The following is a 24,400-nucleotide window of genomic DNA, read 5'->3' on the forward strand; positions in this document are numbered from 1 at the left end:
CTAGGCAATTATATATAAGATACTGCAATACAACAGTAAAAATGGATGAATGAAGTTCAGCTCATTTTAAAGTGAGCATTTTATGTATCCAGTATCGTATGAGAGCAAGTGTATTTCATCTACATCCACCCAGCCTAACAGCTGCAGCTTGTACTGAGCAGAGTGAGATATCAGCAGCAGGGAGGAGGGACACTGAGGAGCTGTCAACCAGGCTTGGAAGTTGGAAATTGAGTTAAACTTTCATAAAGGATTAAAGTGGCTTTCTGATGTGGATTATCAATGCAAATACAACATCTTTAATAGGTCTAAGAGATCTGTTTAGTAATATATGAATGTTGGCTAGTGAAATCTGATAGCAGATATGCTTTTATCATAACTGGACGCTGGTTTGCTGTCACAAAGTGTGACATCTGCTTCAAAAGAAGAAATCTAGTGTTCTTAACCTATTAAACCCAGACTGTACCTACAATGACACAGAAAATCATCTATAAGCCTGGAATGAGTTTACAATGGGCACAATGTCAGCATGGATTATTGAAAGCGAAGACAACAGCCCAACTGAAGTTATGTAATATGCAATTAGGATAAATATTTGATGGCTACATCTGCTTGTTAATCTGCACAGAATGAGCTACAGAGCCTGAGCTGTGCAGACGCCCCTTTTATAGAGGGAAAATATGCAGTAAAATAAAGAGATATGCGCAAATCTCTGCTTATACAAGTGTCACTAGAAATGGATAGATAGATAGATAGATAGATATGGGATAGATAGATAGATAGATAGATAGATAGATAGATAGATAGATAGATAGATAGATATGGGATAGATAGATAGATAGATAGATAGATAGATAGATATGGGATAGATAGATAGATAGATAGATAGATAGATAGATAGATAGATAGATAGATAGATAGATAGATACATGATAGATAGATAGATAGATATATATTAGATAGATAGATGACAGATAGATAGATAGATAAATAGATATGGGATAGATAGATAGATAGATAGATAGATAGATAGATAGATAGATAGATAGATAGATATATGATAGATAGATAGATAGATAGATAATAAATAGATAGATAGATAGATAGATAGATAGATAGATAGATATGGGATAGATAGACAGATATGGGATAGATAGATAGCCTGTCACTGGTTGCCCTCGGTCCATATATTTCACAAAATCAGGCAGCACTCCATATTCTTTGAGATAATATGCAGGATTTATTGAACCCACATCTCCGTGCGACGTTTTGTAACTAGAGATGATGATGATCAAATCCGCATAACAATTCATCAAAACACGTGAATCTTATGGGGAAATTTGATTTGCAGCTAGTTATTTTCTGCAAATGAAATGTTCGTTCTTGTGCTCTGGGGTCTTTCTAAAAGAAAAAAAAAAAATTTAGCATGTAAAAAATAAAAATAATAATATTCACCTCACCACTCTCCTGTCCTGCTATCCAGTCTTCCATGCCCTTTTTCCCTTCTCCATCTCGACCGGTGTCTTCGGACTCGTCACTCTAGGCTGCGTATTCCATGTTATCTAGGCCTCAGACGTCATCATGCACTGCGCCATCACTCGGGCAATATACTTAGTAATGTTAAAAAGACACTTCAAACTCAAACATAAATGTAATTCTAAAGAGTTGAAAGTCTGGGGGATTGATTGTGTCACATGGGGATTAGAGGTGGCGATGCTATGCGGGTCCTCCTAATGCAAAAGGAGTGCCATGGACTTAATGAGCAACTTAGTTTTACATCATTTTTATAGATTATGTCATCTATGGACGTAGGATCACTGTTTATTACCTTTGATTTTAATATATTTGTCTCTTTTTCTTTTTTCTATATTTTTTTCATTTATTTAGTGCTATAGTTTCAGTAAAAAACTTGTTCCCATTCTCACATCTCATTGAACAAAGCTGGCCTGGACATGGACCCCCAAATTTCATCTGGTGGAATAAGACTGCTGGATCCGGGATGCTATTATATTTATGCACTTTGCCACTTTAATATTATTATGTTCTCAATTGTTATAATTCACTATTGTTATAGTATTGTATTCTGTACACAGCGTCACTTTTTGATATTTATAGATATGTATTTTTACTGTATTATATTATATGTCATGTTTTATGCTGATGTCGCTAAGTGTTAATGCTTCTGTGCCTCTAATAATTGTTTGCACTAGTGGTATTTGTAAGATCATCCCTTGGATCGTATATTGGGGGATCTAGAAGTATAGTGTGGGTCGTGTTCGACAAATCTATGGGCCGTCATTACCTTCTTGTGGTATGATATCCTTGTGGCTGCATAGGAAACCACTGGGGAGCCAGTGCATGTCACTGACGCGGGCAATGGCCGGCGCCTGATTGTGACGTGTGCGGGTCAGTGACGTCACCGGTAGTTCCCGGTGTCCCGCACCGTCATGTTGGCGCTTGTGGTGATGCGTCTCGCAGCGCCCGGATTCGTCATAGACATGCGCCGCTTAATGGCAGCGCCGTGGACTATAAAAAGCAGAGAGACACGTGTATTATGCGAGCCCCCCGAGGAAGCCGTGGGCGAAACGCGCGTAGGGGCGCGTGTTGTCATCTATGGATAGAGAGAAGGGTAAGAACACAGCATGGGACTAGCTCCCTTGTATTGATCTTGATATTACTTTGGGGTCACTGGACCATGGGGTTTTTCCGCTTCATTCAGTAATATGATTCTGATCTTTATGGCTGCTTGGGGATGTAGTAAGCACTAGCATGTGATTTTTCCCGTTAGGCATCCACTGGATCTAATTACTATAACCTATATCCCTTCTCTACATCCATGATGCAACATTGGTTTTAGGGCACCCATTCTCAATATTCAACTGAATCTGTATGTTATATCTTTATTTATTTATTTGGAGTTATGTCTTGTAAATTTAGGTTTTGATTTAATAAATATATACTTTTTTAACATATTGATGAGTTGATATACTTCATGTTCCTTGGTTTCTATACTTAGTAATGTTGTGGCGTCAAAACATGCACCACAAAGGTACAGTGCACAGTGATATCTGAGTCCTAGGTGAGCCAGAAGCCGCAGCCTGGAGTGAAGAGGCCGAAGAAAATGTATGTGATGAGGAAAGGGGAAACAGAGAGGAAAGGAGGACCAGACGATGGCCATCGGGACAATGGGACAGGTGCGTGGTGAAGTATTATTTTCTTATTTAAAGGGAACCTGTCACTCCCAAACTCGAAGGTGAGCTAAGTCCACCGGCATCAGGGGCTTATCTACAGCATTCTGTAATGCTGTAGATAAGCCCCGATGTATCCTGAAAGAGGAGAAAAAGAGGTTATATTATACTCACCCAGGGGCGGTTCCTTGCGGTCTGGGTCCGATGGGCATCACGGTCCAGTCTGGGGCCTCCCATCTTCATAGGATGACGCCCTCTTCTTGTCTTCACGCTGCGGCTCCGGCGCAGGCATACTTTGTTTGCCCTGTTGAGGGCAGAGCAAAGTACTGCAGTGCGCAGGCACCAGGAAAGGTCAGAGAGGCCCGGCGCCTGCGCACTGCAGTAGTTTGCTCTCAAAGTACACCTGCGCCAGAGCCGCAATGTGAAGACAAGAAGAGGACGTCATCGTAAGAAGATAGGAGGCGCTGGACTGGACCGCGACACCCATCGGACCGGACCGTAGCGGGACCGCCCTTGGGTGAGTATAATCTAACCTCTTTTTCTCATCTTTCAGGATACATCGAGGCTTATCTATAGCATTACAGAATGCTGTAGATAAGCCCCTGATGCTGGTGGGATTAGCTCACCTTCGATTTTGAGGGTGACAGATTCCCTTTAATTGTTTGCCTTGCCCTATACAATTAGGCAAAATGCTTGTTGCAGCCAGCTGCCAGCTTGCTGAATTTGTGTGAGCGAATTGCAAACAAATGTGTATTCTGTAGAATATTAATTTTTGTAAAATTCAAAAATTCATTGCACTCAAATAAATATGCTTATCTTTAGATATCTCCTCTTTATCACTCCAGAGTAGAAGTGATAGCAGCAGTAATGTTAGTAGAGGTTAGATCAAGGGCGGACATACCGCCGATGCAGCTGCACAGGGATCCCAGAGGAGAGGGGGCCCGATTAGCAGCTGAAATGTCTTGTTCTCCAACACTAAGAGGAGAAGAAGGGGGCTGGTACCTGAGTCTTTTGCAGTCAGAGAGGGGCGTGCACTCTACAGAATATACACATAAGAGAGAAAATATGCGGCACTCACCCCAATTCAGCAGTGAAAAGCGTGAATTTTAATGGAAAACATAGACAGATGAAAATCCGTTACAACATAAGGTAAGCAGGAGGGTGTGGTGTTGGAGCTTGGACGACGGCCGTTTCGCACCACAGGTGCTTCGACGGGTCCAGGTAGACTACGGATTTTCATCTGTCTATGTTTTCCATTAAAATTCACGCTTTTCACTGCTGAATTGGGGTGAGTGCCGCATATTTTCTCTCTTATGTGTATATACGAACTATTGGATATCATTTAGTATGCTGAGCACCAATACCCCCTAGCATGCGTGACGCCTAGCGCTCTGGATCCTATATTTTTCGTCCTGGTTTCTGAAAGCGGTATCGCTCTAGTGCCGTCCTGTTCTACAGTTCTATGCGGTATATCACTCTACAGAATATGTTAGAAGAGCCCCCTTCATCACCTCCTACTTGATGCTGGCGCTGGCTCTATGATGCAGGGGCCCGGGATCCCTGGACACTCCCCCAGCTTCTCTGCATCATCGTTCAGGCACAGGCAGGATGACAGGCCTGGTAAGTATGGCTGATCTCAGCCAATCCTGTCTCCTCCCTCCTCATTGCTGCTGGGAACAGCCTCCGAGGAGTCAGTACAGACTGACAACTCTCCTTCCTTCTGAGCAGTTTTGAGAAATAAACTGCCTGACTGATGTTCACATGAGCTTTCACATAAAATCCCTCCTGCCCCCTGTAACTACCTTTACCCCTTGTACTGAGGGGGCTTTATTAGAAAACCGCTGCACTGGCCCATTCAGAAGCAGTAGCTACAGAGTGAATGCTGCCTGAGAGTACCAGTGCAGTTGTTCCCCAATAAAGCCCCCTCACTACAGGGGGTAGTAAGTTGCTATGAGGGGGAGGGGAGGTTGATGTGATGGCCGATGTTCACATGGGTCAGGCACCTGTCAGATCTTCTCAGGAGGAAGGAGAAGTGTCAGATTCACTGACTGCTCATAGGCTGTTCCCAGCAGCAATCGGTAGTGAAAAGGAAGGGGCCCGGACTAGCAAGAGCTGGAGATCAGGCTAGTAGTGCTGATGGATGGACTCAAGACCACGAGGATGGAGCTGCTGGAGATGGAAGAAAGCACCAGCCAGAAGGACAAGATAAGTAAGTAATAAAATGAGTACAGACTTACTATTATCTGTTTGTAAAAGTGTGTGAACGTATTTAGATCCCTATAAATTTTTCCCTCACTCTTTGTTTCATTGCAGCCATTTGGTAAATTCAAAAAAGTTTATTTTTTCTCATTAATGTACAGTACACTCTGCACCCCATCTTGACTGAAAAAAACAGAAATGTAGAAATTTTTGCAAATTTATAAAAAAAAAGAAAAACTGAAATATCACATGGTCATAAGTATTCAGACCCTTTGCTCAGTATTTAGTAGAAGCACCCTTTTGAGCTACTACAGCCATGAGTCTTCTTGGGAATGATTAAACACGTTTCTCACACCTGGATTTGGGGATCCTGTGCCATTTTTCCTTGCAGATCTCTCCAGAGATACTTAATTGGGTTTAGGTCAGGGCTCTGGCTGGACCAGTCAAGAATGGTCACAGAGTTGTTCTGAAGTCACTCCTGTCAGATCTTCCGAAACTCCTAGAGTGAACCCACAGTACCGCGACAACGAACCTCCCAGGGGCGAGCTGACCAGGTGGACCACCCCCAATACCGGGAGCGTTAGGGGCAGACCTGAGGGAGACTATTGCTGCGGAGGCTGATACTCGGGGACAGAAAGTAGGAGCGGAGAAGACGCAGAACTGACTATAACGGAGACACGGGACAGACAGGGTATGGCGGTAACACAGAACAGACAGGGTATGATGGATGCACCAAACAGAGCAAGGTATGACGGATGCACAGGACAGGGCAAGGTATGGCGGACTCACAGGACAGAGCAAGGTAAGGCAGAAGCACATGACAGAGCAAGGTAAGGCAAATGCACAAGACAGAGCAAGGTATGGCGGGACCTGGGTCAAATGAGGACAGATAACAATCAGGCAAAGAGTAGGGGGAGAGGCTACCTGATATAGCAGGCGATGCGCTGCACTTCCGGGTCAGGAACCCTCCAGGATCAGGAAGGGGAGGAGCGGAGGGAGTGATGACCAGCCTGAGGGAGTGCGCGTGCGCCGCCAGAGAAGGAAGGTGAAGTGCGCACGCGCCAGCGCCAAGAACCAGGATCCAGTGAGGAGGGAAGAAGAGAGGAGACCAGGCGGCGTGTGGACAGTCCGGGAGCGCGCAGAGACGAATGCGCACGCCGGGAGCTGGAAGAAGACCCAGCAGAAATGGCAGCAGTGGCGCGCCGCCGGGACAGGTAAGTATGAGAAGAGCCAGAGGGGGATGCGGGAGGTGTGACAACTCCTTTGTTATTTTAGCTGTGCGCTTAGGGTCATTGTCTTGTTGGAAGGTAAACCTTCAGCCAAGTCTGAGGTCCAGAGCACTCTGGAAGAGGTTTTCATCCAGGATATCTTTGTACTTGGCCACATTCATGTTTTCTTCAATGACAACCAGTTGTTCTGTCCCTGCAGCTGAAAAACACCCCCATAGCATGATGCTGCCTCCACCATGTTTCACTGTTGGGATTGTATTGGGCAGGTGATGAGCAGTGCCTGGTTTTCTCCATATATACCACTTAGAAATATCACCAAAAAGGTCTATTTTCATCTCATCAGACCACAGATTCTTATTTCTCATAGCCTGGGAGTCCTTCATGTGTTTTTTTTTTTAAAACTCTATGCGGGCTTTCATATGTCTTGCACTTAGGAGAGGCTTCCATCGGGTCACTCTACCATAAAGGCCTGACTGGTGGAGGGTGCAGTGATAGTTGACTTAGTGGAACTTTCTCCCATCTCCCTACTAAAAAAAACAAAAACAAAAAACACCGCACCGCTGCTATCTAGTTAGATTCTAAAAATGCAACAACCCAAACTGATCAGAGAGCCAAATACCTTACGGGGTGCAGCTTCCAAAGTGCAACAGTTAAATAGTCTTTTTTATTTTGAAAGCGATTTTTCCTTGTGAAGCCTTTTTTTTGGTATTGTTTTCTTTGAAATTTACGATAACTGCCAGGGTGGTTACCTTTATTCCATGTAAAAACTCTTCCACTCATTTTTGTCACGTATAAATTTATCACGTTTTTTTTGTTTCAAATCATTTTGCAGATTTATTGATTTCGTATCCAATTTCTTATCGGTGGCCATCCATTGGGTTTCAGATAATCTGGCTTTTAATTCATCTTTAGTTTTGCTTAGCTCTATTTGACGAGCTCATAATTAGCCATGTTTTGTTTTAATACAAGCTGTAACAAATCTTGGGAACAACGCAGCAGGATGCACTAGGTCCGCTTGGCCTTAATGAAAGGATCGACATGACGGTCTTTCTTTAGAAACTTAGGGGTTGATAATATGATAGTCATTAGGGTTTTGCTGTATATTTCTTATGTTTGTTTTGTTTTTTTAATGTGGTTTTATGAATATTTTGTGTGTATATGTTCACTGTTCACATTTGAATAACAGGTGTTTAATCGCCTCACTGATGGGAGTAGGAGGAGGGTCAGAAGATCCTTCTGGACTTGTATATAGATCCCCCTCACTTCCGTTTCAGTGTTTGGACCCGTTGAAGTGCTGAGGCACGAAACGATCGTTGTCCGCTTTTTTCACATCCCTCCCTGCACTTTTTGTACCATGTCCGAATAAAGTATTGTGACCAGCATATACGGGTAAGTGCACTTCATTTTTTTCTTTTGTTGGACTTACCGTATTGTGCCTTTCCAAATCAAGTCCTATCAGTTTAATTAAACACAGCTGGACTCCAATGAAGGAGTAGAACCATCTCAAGGAGGATCACAAGGAAATGGACAACATATGACTTAAATATGAGTGTCTGATCAAAGGGTCTGAATACTTATGACCATGTGATATTTCAGTTTTACTTTTTTTTAGTAAATTTGCTAAAATTTCTACATTACTGTTTTTTACAGTCAAGATGGGGTGCAGAGTGTACATTAATGTGAAAAAAATGAACTTTTTTGAATTTACCAAATGGCTGCAATGAAACAAAGTGTGAAAAATTTAAAGGGGTCTGAATACTTTTCGTACCCACTGTATGTACCTGTGCACAGTGCTTATATGTATCTATGTGTACTGTGGTTGTCTGTGTATATATGTGTGTATACACACAAAGATAACCACAGTACACTATATATATGTATGTAAGTGTATTAGTACTTGAGTGTACAGTAGTTACAGTATCTATGTGTGTATAATATCTATAATATAATGTTAGGAGCGTCACTCTGTCCGAAGCCTTTATAGACTGTGCAAGCGCGACACGCCTGCACAGTCTGAACCCCACAGAGTTACGCATCTGGGGATGGGGATTGTGGCCCAGGAGGGTTGTGGCGCTCCAGCACTTTCCGGCACCATTTTTATACTGAATCTATATACAAAATACATCAGCGGAGCAATCCAGCCACTTTCTACTGAATATATATAGAAAATACCTCAGCGCAGCAAACCAGTGACTTTTTACTGCACATGACAAAATAGGGGCACAGAATGGGTGCAGCACATGACAGAATGGGGGCAGCACATTACAGAATGGGGGCAGCACATTACAGAATGGGGGAGCTGGAAGGGAGCAACACATGACAGGATGGGGGCGCAGGATGGAGCAGCTCATGACAGGATGGGGACATAGGATGAGAGCAGCACATGACAGGATGGGGGCACAGAATTGGAGTAACACATACCAGAATGGGGGCGCAGGATGGGAGCAGCACATGACAGGATTGGGGCACAGGATGGGAGCACATGACAGGATGAGGGCACAGGAAGAAAGTAGCACATGACAAGATGAAGGCGCACAAAACAAGATGAGGGTGCAGGATGGGGGCTGCACATAACAGGAAGGGGGCGCAGGATGGGGGCTGCAAGTGACAGGAAGGGGGAGCAAGATGGTAGCAGCACATGACAAGATTAGACCCCAGGATGGAAGCAGCACATACCAGGATGGAGACTATATACCAATATAAATGCTTGCCACCCAGGCATAGAACGGGTTCAATAGCTAGTATATATATACAGTTAGGTTCATATATATTTGGACAGAGACAACATTTTTCTAATTTTGGTTATAGACATTACCACAATGAATTTTAAACAAAACAATTCAGATGCAGTTGAAGCTCAGACTTTCAGCTTTCATTTGAGGGTATCCACATTAAAATTGGATGAAGGGTTTAGGAGTTTCAGCTCCTTAACATGTGCCACCCTGTTTTTAAAGGGACCAAAAGTAATTGGACTTTTGACTCCAAGGCTATTTCATGGACAGGTGTGGACAATCCCTTCGTTATGTCATTTTCAATTAAGCAGATAAAAGGCCTGGAGTTGATTTGAGGTGTGGTGCTTGCATTTGGAAAGTTTTGCTGTGAAGTAAACATGCGGTCAAAGGAGCTCTCCATGCAGGTGAAACAAGCCATCCTTAAGCTGCGAAAACAGAAAAAAACCCATCCGAGAAATTGCTACAATATTAGGAGTGGCAGAATCTACAGTTTGGTACATCCTGAGAAAGAAAAAAAAAACACTGGTGAACTCATCAATGCAAAAAGACCTGGGCGCCCACGGAAGACAACAGTGGTGGATGATCACAGAATAATCTCCATGGTGAAGAGAAACCCCTTCACAACAGCCAACCATGTGAACAACACTCTCCAGGAGGTCGGCGTATCAATATCCAAATCTACCATAAAGAGAAGACTGCATGAAAGTAACTACAGAGGGTTCACTGCACGGCGCAAGCCACTCATAAGCATCAAGAATCAAAAGGCTAGACTGGACTTTGCTAAAAAAACATCTAAAAAAAAACAAGCATAGTTCTGGAAGAACATTCTTTGGACAGATGAAACCAAGATCAACCTCTACCAGAATAATGGACAGAGAAAAGTATGGCGAAGGTGTGGTACAGCTCATGATCCAAAGCATACCACATCATCTGTAAAACACGGCGGAGGCAGTGTGATGGCTTGGGCATGCATGGCTGCCAGTGGCACTGGGTCACTAGTGTTTATTGATGATGTGACACAGGACAGAAGCAGCTGAATGAATTCTGAGGTATTCAGAGCCATACTGTGTGCTCAGATCCAGTCAAATGCAGCAAAACTGATTGGTCGTCGTTTCATACTACAGATCGACAATGACCCAAAACATAAAGCCAAAGCAACCCAGGAGTTTATTAAAGCAAAGAACTGGAATATTCTTGAATGGCCAAGTCAGTCACCTGATCTCAATCCAATTGAGCATGCATTTCACTTGTTAACCCCTTCATGACCCAGCCTATTTTGACCTTAAAGACCTTGCCGTTTTTTGCAATTCTGACCAGTGTCCCTTTATGAGGTAATAACTCAGGAACGCTTCAACGGATCCTAGCGGTTCTGAGATTGTTTTTTCGTGACATATTGGGCTTCATGTTAGTGGTAAATTTAGGTCAATAAATTCTGCGTTTATTTGTGATAAAAACGGAAATTTGGCGAAAATTTTGAAAATTTCGCAATTTTCACATTTTGAATTTTTATTCTGTTAAACCAGAAAGTTTTGTGACACAAAATAGTTAATAAATAATATTTCTCACATGTATACTTTACTTTTTTTTGCTAGGAAGTTATAAGGGTTAAAATTTGACAAGCGATTTCTCATTTTTACAACGAAATTTACAAAACCATTTTTTTTAGGGACCACCTCACATTTGAAGTCAGTTTGAGGGGTCTATATGGCTGAAAATACCCAAAAGTGACACCATTCTAAAAAATGCACCCCTCAAGGTTCTCAAAACCACATTCAAGAAGTTTATTAACCCTTCAGGTACTTCACAACAGCAGAAGCAACATGGAAGGAAAAAATGAACATTTAACTTTTTAGTCACAAAAATTATCTTTTAGCAACAATTTTTTTATTTTCCCAATGGTAAAAGGAGAAACTGAATCACGAAAGTTGTTGTCAAATTTGTCCTGAGTACGCTGATATCTCATATGTGGGGGTAAACCACTGTTTGGGCGCACGGCAGGGCTTGGAAGGGAAGGAGCGCCATTTGACTTTTTGAATGAAAAATTGGCTCCACTCTTTAGCGGACACCATGTCACGTTTGGAGAGCCCCCGCGTGCCTAAAAATTGGAGCTCCCCCACAAGTGACCCCATTTTGGAAACTAGACGCCCCAAGGAACTTATCTAGATGCATAGTGAGCACTTTGAACCCCCAGGTGCTTCACAAATTGATCCGTAAAAATGAAAAAGTACTTTTTTTTCACAAAAAAATTCTTTTACCCTCAATTTTTTCATTTTCACATGGGCAACAGGATAAAATGGATCCTAATATTTGGTGGGCAATTTCTCCTGAGTACACCAATACCTCACATGTGGGGGTAAACCACTGTTTGGGCACATGGTAAAGCTCGGAAGGGAAGGAGCGCCATTTGACTTTTTGAATGAAAAATGATCTCCATCGTTAGCGGACACCATGTCGCGTTTGGAGAGCCCCTATGTGCCTACACTTTGGCGCTTCCCCACAAGTGACCCCATTTTGGAAACTAGACCCCCCAAGGAACTTATGTAGATGCCTAGTGAGCACTTTAAACCCTCAGGTGCTTCACAAATTGATCTGTAAAAATGAAAAAGTACTTTTTTTTCACAAAAAAAATTTTTCGCCTCAATATTTTCATTTTCACATGGGCAATAGGATAAAATGGATCATAAAATTTGTTGGGCAATTTCTCCTGAGTACGCAAATACCTCATATGTGGGGGTAAGCCACTGTTTGGGCACACGGCAGGGCTCGGAAGGGAAGGCGCACCATTTGACTTTTTGAATGGAAAATTAGTTCCAATTGTTAGTGGACACCATGTCGCGTTTGGAGAGCCCCTGTGTGCCTAAACATTGGAGCTCCCCCACAAGTGACCCCATTTTGGAAACTAGACCCCCCAAGGAACTTATCTAGATGCATATTGAGCACTTTAAACCCCCAGGTGCTTCACAGAAGTTTATTATCTCCAGACATCAGGTGTGGCAATGGGGGCCAAATGTGCCCCGGCTCTCGCCAATCTATTTTTGGGATGGTGGGAGGTGACCATGGTCTATTTATTGGATATGTTTAGGGATAAAGTGCATCATTGGATGCGCTTTATTGATGATGTGTTCTTTCTGTGGTCCGGGACGGAAACAGAATGCAGGGAATTTATGGAACTGTTGAACAACAACTCTCACAACATTTTTCTTACCTATACAATATCTTCCTCCTCAGCCACGTTTCTGGATTTGGAAATTATGGTGGAAAATGGCGCTGTTCTAACCAAGCTATACCGTAAGGCAACAGCAACCAATAGCCTCCTCGACTTTAGAAGTTTTCATCCCCAACATACGAAATATGGAGTCCCGATTGGGCAATTTTTAAGATCAAGAAGAAACTGTACACGTGAGGAGGACTTCCGTTCTGAAGCTCGGACGCTCACTTCCCGATTTAGGGATAGAAATTATCCTCAGAGATGTATATCCCAAGCATTCCAAAGGGCTAAGGCCCACACACAGGAGTCTCTTCTGGACAATAAGCATAAGGTACGAGATTATGTCCCAAAATTTATAACCAACTACAACACTCATTGGCCGCAAATAGGTAATATATTGCGGAAACATTGGGGCATATTAACTACGGACCTAAACACTTCTAATATTGTCGGAGAGCGGCCCCTTCTTGTGGCTAGAAGGGCACCCAATCTAAGAGACCTGTTGGTTAACAGCCACTATAAGCGGCAGACTACCAGACTCAATCGAGGGATTAGGCTTAGGGGTTCATTCCCATGTGGGGATTGTAATATCTGTCCCCACATGGGCCCATGTAGAGATGGTTTTGACAATCCTATTGATGGTAAGCGGTTTCGTCTTAAGGGATATATTAATTGCAAGACTAGACATGTCATCTATGCCTTAGTTTGTCCATGCCAACTGGTCTATGTTGGCCAGACCTCCCAAGAACTGAGACGCAGGATACAGAAACATTTCTCCACCATTAATTTGGCCAGTAGTGATATTGGTAAAGGGAGGACTCTCACTCCGGTGGCGGCCCATTTTTTGGCACACCATTCGGGTAGTGTTTCCAACATACGGGTGGTGGGTCTGGAAAAGATTACTATTTCTGAGAGAGGGGGTTCTCCGAAGAAAAGGCTACTTCAGGCTGAATCACGCTGGATATTTAATTTGGGTTCTATCGCCCCCGCAGGTCTAAACGAAGAGCTTCTATTCACCGGGTTCTTGGGTTGAAGGAGCGACTATTCTTGGATGGACCATCTTATATACAGATTTCCTTGAAGCTAAATTTGGAGGGAAGAACCATCTTATATACAGCTTTCCTAGAAGCTAAATTTGGAGGGAAGAAAACAGGGTGGCTCTATATTCCATCTCTATATTCTATCTCTTTACCTACAAGGACTGCTGGAGGATGAGAGTATATCGTGGATATGGATTCCTACTGGTGGTCATGCGATTTGGAGGGGATTTTTGCTACCCACAGGATGGACCTTATGACTGGTTATTTGAAGTTGTACCTATTTTCATCCATCTATTCTGATGCTATTTATTGGTGTTATTGGAATCTAAGGAGTGCATGTCTATATTGGCTCAGGGGATACATTGTGCTCCTTTTGGCCTTGGCTCATGGGGTTCCTTATAGTAATAGGTTTTTTTTTCCCCCCTCCCCCTCCCCTTTTTGCATATTATATGCGTAATGTTGATATTATAATTGGGATTTATTGTAAGGACTCTCTTTCTATGCGTATTATATGTGTAATATTGATATGGTATCTGTGTTGGGGTTTTAATAGGAGAACAAATAAATGACTTAATATGTATTAAACTTTATATAATAAAAGGATTGTCTAATATGGTTTGTTCTACTTCCTATTGCTTTTGTGGGGAATGGATATGATTGGTGGGACTGCTTGATCCCCGGGGACCATATATGTGTGTATTGGATGGTTTGAAATTGTGTGTGTTGTGAATGTATACACTGGACGGTATTTCTATCTCCACAGGCTTGGATACATGGCCTCTTATGGGTTTGAGCCCTGGATATTATGCATAGAAGGGGCAAACTAGTTTGCTCTTTTTTATGCATACTTTCTCACTGCATGCATATATGGCCTATTTTCCTACCTATTGAGTTTTTGCTATTCCATCCATTTGTCATCTTTTGTACATTTATGTGCATGCTTCTTCCCTCCCTCTCCCTTTTTTTTTTTTTTTTTCTTCCCCTCCTTCCCCCCCCCTCCCCCTCCTTCCTCCTTTCCTCCCTCCCTTTTTGGGATTCTATTTATATTAAGTTGGCTGGTTCATGTCTTTATGGCAGTGATATCTTCACCTTGGGTATTTCCCTTATCGTCCTATATGGATATCATGACATTACAGTGTCTGCTCCTGCAGCCTATTGGCTGCTTAGTATTCTGCCGCAGAGAATCCTGGACAGTGGTGAGTCATAGCCTCGCTCTCCAAGTCTGGTGTGAGCTGGTGCATCAGTCCAGTTTCCCTGATGATGTGTGGCTCCACACCGGTAGGCTATTCAATACTGATTGCATATGTATATATAATTTGCTATTGGCAGTGCTTTGTACTTCCCCTGACGAAGCCTCATTTGGGAGGCGATACGCGTGGGGCCAAGTGCTTGTTTTATCCTCGGACATCCCTCAGCCTGCTCGCTTCAAAACGCTGGTTTGTATCTGCTTATGGCATTTTGTTTAGTCTTGTATGGTTCTGACTATCAGTGTCTACATGTATTTGGACTCGCCATGAGCCATTAGGCAGGGCACTTCTAAATCATATATGGTATACAGATTATTACGTTTGTATCTGTGCCCCAGGCTGTAATATGGATGTTTTGTAGCTATTTTGTACCATGTAGGATTGCAAGCACTATAGTGCTTTTAATTGTGTTTTAAATTTTGTGCCAATAAAATTTGTATTTTGTTATATTGTGTTGGGTGGTGTGCATTTTATAGTGGAGTCTTTTTTCTTTGTTTTTGTTTTTCCCATTTTGGAAACTAGACGCCCCAAGGAACTTATCTAGATGCATAGTGAGCACTTTGAACCCCCAGGTGCTTCACAAATTGATCCGTAAAAATGAAAAAGTACTTTTTTTTTCACAAAAAAATTCTTTTACCCTCAATTTTTTCATTTTCACATGGGCAACAGGATAAAATGGATCCTAAAATGTGTTGGGCAATTTCTCCTGAGTACACCAATACCTCACATGTGGGGGTAAACCACTGTTTGGGCACATGGTAAAGCTCGGAAGGGAAGGAGCGCCATTTGACTTTTTGAATGAAAAATGATCTCCATCGTTAGCGGACACCATGTCGCGTTTGGAGAGCCCCTGTGTGCCTACACTTTGGCGCTTCCCCACAAGTGACCCCATTTTTAAACTAGACCCCCCAAGGAACTTATGTAGATGCCTAGTGAGCACTTTAAACCCTCAGGTGCTTCACAAATTGATCTGTAAAAATGAAAAAGTACTTTTTTTTCACAAAAAAAAATTTTCGCCTCAATTTTTTCATTTTCACATGGGCAATAGGATAAAATGGATCATAAAATTTGTTGGGCAATTTCTCCCGAGTACGCAAATACCTCATATGTGGGGGTAAGCCACTGTTTGGGCACACGGCAGGGCTCGGAAGGGAAGGCGCACCATTTGACTTTTTGAATGGAAAATTAGCTCCAATTGTTAGCGGACACCATGTCGCGTTTGGAGAGCCCCTGTGTGCCTAAACATTGGAGCTCCCCCACAAGTGACCCCATTTTGGAAACTAGACCCCCCAAGGAACTTATCTAGATGCATATTGAGCACTTTAAACCCCCAGGTGCTTCACAGAAGTTTATAACGCAGAGCCATGAAAATAAAAAATAATTTTTCTTTCCTCAAAAATGATTTTTTAGCCTGGAATTTCCTATTTTGCCAAGGGTAATAGGAGAAATTGGACCCCAAATGTTGTTGTCCAGTTTGTCCTGAGTACGCTGATACCCCATATGTGGGGGTAAACCACTGTTTGGGCGCACGGCAGGGCTCGGAAGGGAAGGCACGCCATTTGGCTTTTTAAATGGAAAATGAGCTCCAATCATTAGCGGACACCATGTCACGTTTGGAGAGCCCCAGTGTGCCTAAACATTGGAGATCCCCCACAAATGACCCCATTTTGGAAACTAGACCCCCAAAGGAACTAATCTAGATGTGTGGTGAGGACTTTGAACCCCCAAGTGCTTCACAGAAGTTTATAACACAGAGCCATGAAAATAAAAATAAAAAATTATTTTCTCAAAAATGATCTTTTAGCCTGCAATTTTTTATTTTCCCAAGGGTATCAGGAGAAATTTGACCCCAAAAGTTGTTGTCCAGTTTCTCCTGAGTACGCTGATACCTCATATGTGGGGGTAAACCACTGTTTGGGCACATGCCGGGGCTCGGAAGTGAAGTAGTGACGTTTTGAAATGCAGACTTTGATGGAATGCTCTGTGGGCGTCACGTTGCATTTGCAGAGCCCCTGATGTGGCTAAACAGTAGAAACCCCCCACAAGTGACCCCATTTTGGAAACTAGACCCCCAAAGGAACTTATCTAGATGTGTGGTGAGCACTTTGAACCCCCAAGTGCTTCACAGAAGTTTATAATGCAGAGCCGTGAAAATAATAAATACGTTTTCTTTCCTCAAAAATAATTATTTAGCCCAGAATTTTTTAATTTTCACAAGGGTAACAGGAGAAATTTGACCCCAATATTTGTTTTCCAGTTTCTCCTGAGTACGGTGATACCCCATATGTGGGGATAAACTACTGTTTGGGCACATGCCGGGGCTCGGAATTGAAGTAGTGACGTTTTGAAATGCAGACTTTGATGGAATGCTCTGCGGGCGTCACGTTGTGTTTGCAGAGCCCCTGATGTGGCTAAACAGTAGAAACCCCCACAAGTGACCCCATTTTGGAAACTAGACCCCGAAAGAAACTTATCTAGATGTGTGGTGAGCACTTTGAACCCCCAAGTGCTTCATAGAAGTTTATAATGCAGAGCCGTGAAAATAATAAATACGTTTTCTTTCCTCAAAAATAATTATTTAGCCCAGAATTTTTTATTTTCCCAAGGGTTACAGGAGAAATTTGACCCCAAAAGTTGTTGTCCAGTTTCTCCTGAGTACGCTGATACCCCATGTGTGGGGGGTAAACCACTGTTTGGGCACACGTCGGGGCTCAGAAGGGAAGTAGTGACTTTTGAAATGCAGACTTTGATGGAATGGTCTGCGGGCGTCACGTTGCGTTTGCAGAGCCCCTGGTGTGCCTAAACAGTAGAAACCCCCCACAAGTGACCCCATTTTAGAAACTAGACCCCCCAAGGAACTTATCTAGATATGTGGTGAGCACTTTGAACCCCCAAGTGCTTCACAGACGTTTACAACGCAGAGCCGTGAAAATAAAAAATCATTTTTCTTTCCTCAAAAATGATGTTTTAGCAAGCATTTTTTTATTTTCACAAGGGTAACAGGAGAATTTGGACCCCAGTAATCGTTGCGCAGTTTATCCTCAGTATGCTGGTACCCCATATGTGGGGGTAAACCACTGTTTGGGCACACGTCGGGGCTTGGAATTGAGGGAGCACCATTTGACTTTTTGAATACAAGATTGGCTGGAATCAATGGTGGCGCCATGTTGCGTTTGGAGACCCCTGATGTGCCTAAACAGTGGTAACCCCTCAATTCTACCTCCAACAATAACCCCCCACACCCCTAACCCTAATCCCAACTGTAGGCACAACCCTAATTCCAACCCTAACCCTAAGGCTATGTGCCCACGTTGCGGATTCGTGTGAGATTTTTCAGTATCATTTTTGAAAAATTCGCGGGTAAAAGGCACTGCGTTTTACCTGCGGATTTTCCACGGATTTCCAGTGTTTTTTGTGCGGATTTCACCTGCGGATTCCTATTGAGGAACAGGTGTAAAACGTTGCGGAATCCGCACAAAGAATTGACATGCTGCGGAAAATACAACGCAGCGTTTCCACGCGGTATTTTCCGCACCATGGGCACAGCGGATTTGGTTTTCCATAGGTTTACATGGAACTGTAAACCTGATGGAACACTGCTGCGAATCCGCAGCGGCCAATCCGCTGCGGATCCGCAGCCAAATCCGCACCGTGTGCACATAGCCTAATTCTAAAGGTATGTGCACATGCTGCGGAAAACGCTGCGGATCCGCAGCAGTTTCCCATCAGTTTACAGTTCAATGTAAACCTATGGGAAACAAAAATCGCTGTACACATGCTGCAGAAAAACTGCACAGAAACGCAGCGGTTTACATTCCGCAGCATGTCACTTCTTTCTGCGGATTCCGCAGCGGTTTTACAACTGCTCCAATAGAAAATCGCAGTTGTAAAACCGCAGTGAAATGCGCAGAAAAAACACGGTAAATCCGCCATATATCCGCAGCGGTTTAGCACTGCGGATTTATCAAATCCGCAGCGGAAAAATCCGCAGAGGACCAGAATACGTGTGCACATACCGAAACCCTAACCCTAGCCCTAGCCCTAACCCTAACCCTAACCCTAGCCCTAACCCTAGCCCTAACCCTAACCCTAACCCTAACCCTAGCCCTAACCCTAGCCCTAACCCTACCCCTAACACTAACCCTATTCTAACAGTGGGAAAAAAAAATTCTTTATTTTTTTATTGTCCCTACCTATGGGGGTGACAAAGGGGGGGGTCATTTATTATTTTTTTTATTTTGATCACTGAGATAGATTATATCTCAGTGATCAAAATGCACTTTGGAACGAATCTGCCGGCCGGCAGATTCGGCGGGCGCACTGCGTATGCGCCCGCAATTTTGGAAGATGGCGGCGCCCAGGGAGAAGACGGACGGACCCCGGCAGGATCGGTAAGTATGATGGGGTGGGGGGAGCACGAGTGGGGGGATCAGAGCATGGGGGGGTGGATCGGAGCAGGGGGGGGTGGAACGGAGCATGGGGGGGGGGTGGAACGGAGCACAGGGGGGTTGAACGGAGCACGGGGGTGGAACGGAGCACGGGGGGGTGGATCGGAGTGCAGGGGGGGTGATTGGAGCACGGGGGGTGATTGGAGCACGGGGGGAGCGGACAAGAGCACGGGGGAGCGGAGCACAGGACGGAGGGGAGCCGGAGCAGTGTACCGGACAGATCGGTGGCTTGGGGGGGCGATCGGTGGGGTGGGGGCACATTAGTGTTTCCAGCCATGGCCGATGATATTGCAGCATCGGCCATGGCTGGATTGTAATATTTTACCAGTTTTAATAGGTGAAATATTACAAATCGCTCTGATTGGCAGTTTCACTTTCAACAGCCAATCAGAGCGATCGTAGCCACGGGGGGGTGAAGCCACCCCCCCTGGGCTAAACTACCACTCCCCCTGTCCCTGCAGATCGGGTGAAATGGGAGTTAACCCTTTCACCCGATCTGCAGGGACGCGATCTTTCCATGACGCCACATAGGCGTCATGGGTCGGATTGGCACCGACTTTCATGACGCCTACATGGCGTCAAAGGTCAGGAAGGGGTTAAAGACTAAACTTCAGACAGAAAGGTCCACAAACAAACAGCAACTGAAAACCACCGCAGTGAAGGCCTGGCAGAGCATCAAAAAGGAGGAAACACAGCGTCTGGTGATGTCCATGAGTTCAAGACTTCAGGCAGCCATTGCCAACAAAAGGGTTTTCAACCAAGTACCAGAAATGAACATTTTATTTAAAATTATTTAATCTGTCCAATTACTTTTGGTCCCTTTAAAAACAGGGTGGCACATGTTAAGGAGCTGAAACTCCTAAACCCTTCATCCAATTTTAATGTGGATACCCTCAAATGAAACCTGAAAGTCTGAACTTCAACTGCATCTGAATTGTTTTGTTTAAAATTCATTGTGGTAATGTCTATAACCAAAATTAGAAAAATGTTGTCTCTGTCCAAATATATATGGACTTAACTGTATATATATATACTAGATTGTGGCCCGATTCTAACGCATCGGGTATTCTAGAATATGCATGTCCCCGTAGTATATGGACAATGATGATTCCAGAATTCGCGGCAGACTGTGCCCGTCGCTGATTGGTCGAGGCAACCTTTATGACATCATCGTCGCCATGGCAACCATTATGACATCTACGTCGATACTGTGCCCGTCGCTGAATCAGAAACGTGGGATTTCTACATCCTTTATGACATCCTCGTCGCTGTGCCTGTTGCTGATTGGTCGAGGCCTGGCGGCCTCGACCAATCAGAGACGCGGGATGTCTACGTCCTTTATGACATCATCGTCGCTGTGCCGGTCGCTGATTGGTCGGGGCCTGGCGGCCTCGACCAATCAGAGACGCGGGATTTCCTGGACAGACAGACAGAAAGACAGACAGACAGACAGACGGAAAAACCCTTAGGCAATTATATATATAGATATATATATATCTATATATATATATATAAACACACGGCCAAAAGTGTTATTATGTATCGGCGTGTACTGTGATTAACTGTGTATGTACGTATGTATTCACACACTGATAATAGTACTATATATATATTTATATATAAGGTATATATATATATATATATATACAGTATATCGTATATACTCGAGTATAAGCCAACCCCCCTAATTTTGCCACAAAAAACTGGAAAAACTTAATGACTCGAGTATAAGCCTATTGTGGGAAATGCAGCAGCTACCGGTAAATGTCAAAAGTAAAAATAGATACCAATAAAAGTAAAATTAATTGAGACATCAGTAGGTTAAGTCTTTTTGAATATCCATATTGAATCAGGAGCTCCATATAATGATCCATAAAGTTTATGATGGCCCCATAAGATGCTCCATATTAAAATATTCCCCATATAATCCTGCATAAAGGTTAATAATAGCCCCATAAGATGCTCCATAGACACATTTGCCCAATATAATGCTGCACAAATGTTGATTATGGCCCCATAAGATGCTCCATAAAGATATTCGCCCCATATAGTGCTGCACAAACATTGATTATGGCCCCATACGGACACTTGCCCCATATAGTGCTGCACAAACGTTGATTATGGCCCTATAAAGACACTTGCCCCATATAGAGCTGCACAAACGTTATGGCCCCATAAGAGGCTCTATACAGACACTTGCCCCATTATAGTGCTGCACAAATGTTATGGCCCCATAAGATGCTCCATACAGACATTTGCCCCATTATAGTGCTGCACAAATGTTATGGCCAAATAAGATGCTCTATACAGACACTTGCCCCATTATAGTGCTGCACAAACGTTATGGCCCCAGAAGATGCTCCATACAGACACTTGCCCCATTTGCTGTTGCTGCGATAAAAAAAAAATCATATTTTTTATCACATATCACATACTCACCTCTCCGTCGCTCAGGCAGCGCTGCGTTCCCCTCCCCTTTATACTCACGTGCTCCTGGCACGGTGCAGTCCATGCTTCCCTGGCGCTGCTGCTTCTTCCTCTACTGAGCGGTCACCGTTACCACTCATTACAGTAATGAATATGCGGCTCCACCCTTATGGGAGGTGGAGCCGCATATTCATTACTGTAATGAGCGGTACCATGTGACCGCTCAGTACAGGAAGAAGCTGGGGCGCCGGAGAACCAGGGACCTGCAGGGACCGCGCCAGGAGCAGGTGAGTATAATTAGACAGCCCCCGCTCCCCCTCTCCTGCCGACCCCAGGGTATGACTCGAGTATAAGCCGAGAGGGGGACTTTCAGCCCCAAAAAATGGGCTGAAAATCTCGGCTTATACTCGAGTATATATGGTAAATATATACAGTGGGGCAAATAAGTATTTGATCCCTTGCTGATTTTGTAAGTTTGCCCACTGACAAAGACATGACCAGTCTATAATTGTAAGGGTAGGTTAATTTTAATTTTGAGAGATAGAATATCAAAAATAAAATCGAGAAAGTCACATTGTATAAATTATATAAATTTATTTGCATTTTGTGATGAAAAATAAGTATTTCTGGCTTCTTGGAAAATACGTACACGTCACTTCTTAGAAGGGTCTCCCGATGTAATCCGCTCCAAACTAGTCACCATCCAATCAAAAGACTGCAAAACGCTTCAATTTCAAGAAAACAAAAACGCTTCCAAAAACTCCCTCAAAAAATTAACGTTTCCTGAAGCGTTTTTATGTTGAACAGCTTTTCATATTTTGAACGTCTCAAAAAACTCTGTGTGAACATTGCCTAATAATAACCTCATGTATATAACAAAATGAGCTGTGCTTCAGCGGCCTGAAGGGCAGACAATTATTGAGAGTTTACTTTACACCGACTTATGATTCATCTTCGCACAATGAGAGAAGAATTGGATTTGTAAACTAATGTCTGCTTAAGATCACTTAAGTGCAGCACGTATACGTTCGACACATACAAGTTTTGGTATTGTTCCAAATTACAACGCCCTGACAAATCCCTCCCTGCCAATAAATCATTCACTATAAGAGCCCGCAGCAGGTACAGGAGGTTTCACGAAGCCAATGATAGTAAATGGGACCGGTGGACATCAGTGCAGTCATCTAGACGCCTTGTGCAGTATATTGATGCTTTCAAAGGGCTGTAAATGTTCATTCTGGAATATGTGCAGCGAGAGATGTAGCAGAGCTGAGATTGTCATTTAGCATTTAATTAATAGAAGAAATTAAAAAAAAATTAACAGCTACATCTCTAATCGGTGGCTTCTTATGTTACAGAAGGGCATTTGAGCCACAGACATACAAGGCCTGACCGCCTGCCGAAGCCTACCCTTCCATTATCTCATTCACTGTAGGAGTCTAGACCCCATTACTAGGTATGGTTCCCATGCAGTTCTGGCCCACAAAGGTACAGAGGGTGACATTACACCAATGAATAGGGTTGCTGACATCAATATAGTAAGCCAGATGTTATCAAAACACTGTGGATGTAATATGCGACCGTAGAGATGCAGCAGAGCTGAGTTTGTTTTTCTGATGACAAATCAAGCTCTACTACATCTATAAAGGCAAAGCCGAAAATCTCCGAAAGAAAAGTGCCATTGATAAAACATTGGTATCTGCAGAGGGACCGTAGAACCCCCTTAGGCACCCTGGTGTGAGCGCTAACTTTGCACCCCATAAGAAAACTCATAATGAAATTGCATTTGTACTTGTCGTTTTACATAGGACTACAAGAAAACATACAGTAAAGGAGAGGCAGCCAGAAAGAGTTTCACTGAAAACTTCAACTCTACGTCTTGGCATATTCCTCTATACCAGTGTTCTCCAAGTCCGGTCCTCAAGAGCCACCAACAGGTCATGTTTTCAGGATTTCCTTAGTATTGCACAGGTGATAATTGCATCATCTGCACAGGCAATAATTCCATCACCTGTGCAATACTAAGGAAATCCTCAAAACATGACCTGTTGGTGGCTCTTGAGGACCGGACTTGGGGAACACTGCTCTATACGATGGTGCGGCTGAGGTTGTCATAGGACACGGGTCTTAGTGATTGCATTTATGCTACTTAGGTCTCCATGTAACATAATATGTCACCTTATTTTGCAAATTATGTCGTACCAAAGGGTTAAAGACAAAAATTAACTCTGCTATTTCTAACTTGGCATAGTGAATTGTAATAACGCTTTTATGTATTTATGAGGACTGCAGGTAAACCTACAAACAATGCAGAGCCAAGGTTCCAAAATGTATCCATGCTGTACCCGAATAGATAGTATAGTGGCGTTTGTCCTTAGAACCCATAAGGCTAAGTTCACATGTTGCGTTTTTGCTGCGTTTTTTATGCAAAGTTTAAGCTTTGTAGGTTTTGCTTAGTTTTTGCTGGTTTTTTTTGTTTAGGTTTTTGGTGCATTTATTACTGTGGTTTTGTCAGGGTACATTTTTCTCTTCCACATGCCGATAAAGTTTAGAGCTTTAAAATAATCTTCTACAACGTCATCAGGTTTTGGCACCAAAAACGCAGCAAAACCTGATATCTATGTTTTTGCTTAGTTTTTGCAGCGTTTTTAGCAGTGCTCATTGCTTTCAATGGATGAAAAAGCT

General features: G+C 43.3%; 1 protein-coding gene across 2 annotated transcripts in view; it reads right to left on the minus strand.

The window, feature by feature from the left end:
- Nucleotides 1-24,400, minus strand: part of LOC138664477 (cadherin-like protein 26) — a 170,260-nt gene that overhangs the window by 145,102 nt on the left and 758 nt on the right. The window lies entirely within an intron of this gene.

The sequence above is a fragment of the Ranitomeya imitator genome, chromosome 2 (genome assembly GCF_032444005.1).
Source record: "Ranitomeya imitator isolate aRanImi1 chromosome 2, aRanImi1.pri, whole genome shotgun sequence".
NCBI lineage: Eukaryota > Metazoa > Chordata > Amphibia > Anura > Dendrobatidae > Ranitomeya > Ranitomeya imitator.